We start from the raw sequence: 5,125 nt of genomic DNA, 5'->3' as shown, positions 1-5,125 counted from the left end.
CTCTCTCTCTCTCTCTCTCTCTCTCTCTCTCTCTCTCTGTCTCTCTGACTCTCTCTCCCCCCCCTCCCTTTCCCTCCCTTCCTCTTTTCCTTCCTCCTCCTGCTTACTTCATTATCAGTTGTGTGCTAGCACAAAATAAAGCTCAGGGTAGTACAATATACCATACACTCTCTTCAGAGCATCTGGGTCTCGATGCTGGCCCTGCTACAACCTTGGGAACATTATTTACCTTCAGTTAGCCTGTTTCTTCATCTGTAAAATGAAAGAACTAGAGTGAAGTGATCTCTGTGGCCACTTCCAGCTCAAAAACCTACAACTGATTGGCAAAGTCTTGATCCCTTTCCTTCCACATTCTATAACTTGGTTGCTCCCCTTCCCTGGCTTTTTTGGGTGGGGAGGGGGCAGGGTATAGGCCTCTGATTTCATTGGTGTAGGGTCCTTCCTCTGAGGAAATTCCCTCTCCCAGTATAACTAAGGAAGCCCTCCACAGCTTCCAAGTCCCCTGGTCCAATGATCTCCAGACTTTCTAGTTTACTCACTCCTCTCAGTAAAAAGTTTTTGAGCGCACATGTATATTTACTTATTTTAAAATCACATACATGTACTACTTTGCTAATAATGGTGTATGTTATATAATTTACACACAGATAGAAATTGAAAGAGTATGAGATAAAGATGAAATAATATTAGATCCTAGACTCAGTAGGGAGCCACTAGAGTTTTCTGAGTAGCAGGATAACATGTTCATACCCGTGCTTTAGGAATGTCACTTTGGCAACTGCTGGGAGGATGGAGCGAAGAGGGGCAAGAGGCAGAGAGACCAGCTAGGAGACTATTACAATAGTCCAAGGACCCGATGAGGGCTTGAAGTAAGGTAGTAACTGTACGGTGAGAGAAGGGGACAGACTCAAGAGGTGTTCTAGAGGAAGGCATGACAAGATCAGCAACAGATGGGAGAAATGGGATGAAGAAGAATGAGGTATCAGAGATTACACTGGGCTGCAAACCAGGGTAACCAGGAAGTTTGGAAGAGGAGGGAGTTTGTTTTTTTTGGGTGGGGGGGAGAAAATGCATCAATGTAGATCAGATGCTGGTTCTTACTGAGTGACTCACTCTGTCCCACCCAAAATATAAAGGTGGGGGGCAGGGATGGCCAAGCTCTTACTCCATAGTCACTGTCCTGTTTGCAGACCCCACCCTTTAAAAGAGCACCTACTAAAGCCATCAGTTGATCCCTGGGGAAAGGGAATTTTCTCAGTGGCATCTGAAAAGATGTTGCTGTGAATGCCTGAGCTGCAGTTATGTTATAATTATGTCAAGGATCGAATTCTGGGCTCAGAATGTGTTCAGTTGGAAACTGCCAAAGCAGAGGAAAGTGGTAGAGCCTGGGAGTGCTGGGGGATAAGGGTAAGTAGGTGTGGTTGTATTGTAAACAAATCCAAAGAATGACACAGTCCCCTTCGGGCCATGCCACATTCCCCACTTTGGAGACCACTGGGCCACAACCCCAAGAGTGTCTCTCCCAGGGTCACAGAGCCAGTCTGTATGAGAGATGGAAAACCCCCAGGTATTTGGAAAGCCTTAGCTGGCTTTCCATCCTCTGTATTCTATCTACTTGAAATCTAGTCAGTCATTGGGAATCATGTAGGGAACAGGCACAAGTGGTGACCAGTAGATGAATGTCAATGGGCAGTGACCAGTGAAGATCCAAAGGGTTCCCTGAACACCACTGTCCCTTGCAGGCTTATAACTACTAGCTCCAAACCTCCTGAACTTAATTCTGCCTTTCTTATGTCCTTGATTTCCTCCCACCTGCTGTCACCCCAGCAGGTACTCAAGATATCCTATTCACAATAGCAGCTCACATTTCTGTGGCCTTTTAGGATTTACAAAGCACAGTCCTCACAAATTCCTGTGCAGGAAGCAGAACGGGTTAATGGAAAGAGTAAATGGATTTGGAGTCAAGGGGCTTGAGTTCCCCAGCTCTGCTATTTACTATGTGTATGACCTTGGTTAACTTACCTCCCCCCTTGGCTTAGTCCCCTGTTCCACAGCATAAAGGGACTAGCCTGAGGGATAAGGGCTCTTCCAGATCTAAACCTGTGAGTCCATTTTATGGCTGAGGAAACACATTCAGAGCTAAAGTAATTCACCAAAGGCTATATCAAACTAGTACTTAGCAGAGGCAGGATTTGAACCCAAGTCTCTGAACTTCCAGCTTGACTCTCAAGCCTAAGATTCTGTGAAGGCATCTGGGAAAAAGTTCATAGGAGATGGTGATAGTTCGAGGTTAGTGATAGTAAAATGAAGTAGGTTTGGAAGAGAAAAGAGGCTAGATATAGACAAGAAGTCAGTAGGACTTTCTGTGAGAGTTTCCCCTCCTTGATTTTGGCTGAGGGGAGATATTGATCACTTCTGATCCCCCCCTCAGAAGGAGGGGCAGTACTTCAGGTATTCCCAAAGAGCAAGGCCCTCCATAGATGACTTTTTTGGCTTGAGAGGATGGTTTCTTTGACATGGATCCAGGAGCCATTAAAGACTGACCCCCAGTGTTATCAACCCCAGGTTCTTTGGAACATCACAAGAATGAGGCACATCATTATGTCTCATCAGTACAGGTAAGAGAAGAAAACAGAACAAATGCTCTCCATCTGTAAACAGGTCAGGTCTGATCTGATCTGAACTGCAGGACAACTAGAGGAATTAAGGGGATGGGGCAACAGGGACAGCTAGAAAGTATAGTAGAGAGAGCACTGGACTTGGGGACCAGGAGGACCTGAGTTGAAATTCTGACTTTGGCCTTTACTAGCTGTGTGACCCTGGGAAAGTTATTCAACCTCTATTTGCCTCAGTTTCCTCATCTGTAAAGTGAGGATAATAATAGTATCTACCTCCCAAAGTTTCGAGGATCAAATAAGATATTTATCAAGTACTTTGCAAACCTTAAGGTGCTATATAAATGCCAGCTAATATTACTATTATTATTTCATGAGGACATAGCGAAAATAATAGGGCTCTTCAGAGTTTCTTGAAGCTTAGCACATAGTAGGCTCTTAATAAACAACTGTTCACAGACTGATTCGTCAGTAGTCTTTTCCCTCCAGCTGCCCTCTTGGAGACCAGCACTGCTGGGCACATGGTATTTGTTGAATGAATGATTTTGCCAGCGAGTGTTTCAATAGGTTCATTAAATGGTCAGTCTTCGTGAGAGACTGATCCCTGATGACCTTTTGGTTTAAAAAAAAAAAGTATTCTCATAGCACCATCTGCTGGCAAAGAGAAGCCAAAGGCAAAAGCAGTAAGCAACCAACCAGTAACTATTGTATTAGGTGAGTGTTAGTGTTTAATACATTAAGCCTCCATAGTCTCATCAACTTATTTACTGTCAGACATGGAAAGCCCTGTTAGGATTCATCCTGTCCAGTCTGCCCACTTTGCGGCGGAAGAAACTAAGTCCTAGAGAAAAGAAGCAACTTGCCCCAAAGTTACACAGCTTACGGTAAGAGGCAAAGCTGAGACTTGAACTCAGGCCCTCCTGACAAAGGCCAGTGCTGTTCCTATTACACAGCCCAGCCAGAGCCCAGCCCAGAGAAAGGCTGAGTCAGGATCAGCAAGTCCATGTGGCAAGGGAAGAACATTGGCCTATGCCAGCAGACCTCAGTTCTAGTACTCCACTAATTAACTGTGTAACCATGGGCAACTTACTTTCTGCTCTGGGTCTCAGTTTCCTCATTTATATAACAAGAGGATTGGCCTACATATACTCTAAGGTCCTTTCTGGCTCTGACATTCAGTGATGATGCCCATGTATGTGTTTAGATGTTTGACTTTCTCAACAAACATAACCCCTGCCATCTAGGCACTGATTCAAACCACTACCTTGTGCAAGGCACTGTGGAGGTGATGGACATAAGATAGCTAAGACCCCTGCTTCCACCTAGTATTTGGTCCCACGCAGGCTTTCTCTATTAAAGGGATATTCCAAGCCTCTTCCCCACATTCACTCAACAAACCAAGCAAGTTGATCAACAAATATTCATGGAATGCCCAACCCTGGGCCAAACTTTTAGTTGGAGACAAATAAGTGTGAGCCCCAGTGGCTTGCCCCATGGGGCTTAGTCTGCTTGGGAAAGGGATATGCTAATAAAAGAAACAGAAGGGACTATGTTCCTAAACTGAGGAGCATGGACATGGGAACCATACCTTGCAGTCCAAAAATTTAATGTTACAGAAGATACTCATTTTGCTAATCCTTTATAGAAATACTTTGTTTTTAAAAATCAAGACCATCCTGGGAAATCCAAGATGTGCAGCTGCCATCAGCATAAACTGTGATTGCCTTAGGATTTCAGGAACAGGAGTGTTGAAAGATGCTTACTGAACTGGACCACTGTTTGGGGGGAGAGTCCTCCATCTTCTCATCTAGGAGACAAATGGCCAGAGCCTTAGGCTAGGATGCCCATCACTGGGCAGGAGACAGAAGTTCTTGCCAGATAATATGATGATTACCTTGTTTTGGTTAGCTAGGGGATTGGGGACTTTCGAATGGGGTTGTGGGAGCTGGGAGGGATTTGTGGTGGCAAGTGTGGGGAGCCTAGAAGGGGAAGATGGAAGATGGCCATGGAACAACTAAGCAGATCTATCAGAAATATCATTTCCACACTGGCCTGGAAGCCAAGAAATAATGATTTATATAAAAGGTGTAACCAAGAGTAAGCCTGGGCAATAGCTAGTTAAAACATGTGTCCTTTGTTTGAGATTTTCATTACGTTTCTCTGAAAGGTACGGACAGCACTGACCCTATCATAAGGGCACCTTGTCTCTGCTGCTGCCTTTCCATTGGATGGGCCAACACTATCTCTTGGGTCATATGGCTCCTGAGGCTGAATGGTATTGAAGGAAGTCAAGAAACCTGGTTGACTGGGTCCACTGGAAATTTACATTATCTAATCTCACCTGTGCCTTTAGTGCATCTAGGAGTTCCTTATTCAGCTATTCTCTATCCTCCTCCCAACAGCAGATGTTTCAAACCTCCTTTTTTTCTCTTTCAGCCTCCCACCTGAGAGGGAGAATATATATATATATATATATATATATATATATATATATATATATATACACACAC

This window comes from Petaurus breviceps, unplaced genomic scaffold (genome assembly GCF_028583685.1).
Source record: "Petaurus breviceps papuanus isolate PSGF00001 unplaced genomic scaffold, PetGlider_PUasm1.0 90701, whole genome shotgun sequence".
Taxonomy (NCBI): Eukaryota; Metazoa; Chordata; class Mammalia; order Diprotodontia; family Petauridae; genus Petaurus; species Petaurus breviceps.
Note: the sequence above shows the minus strand (reverse complement) of the source record.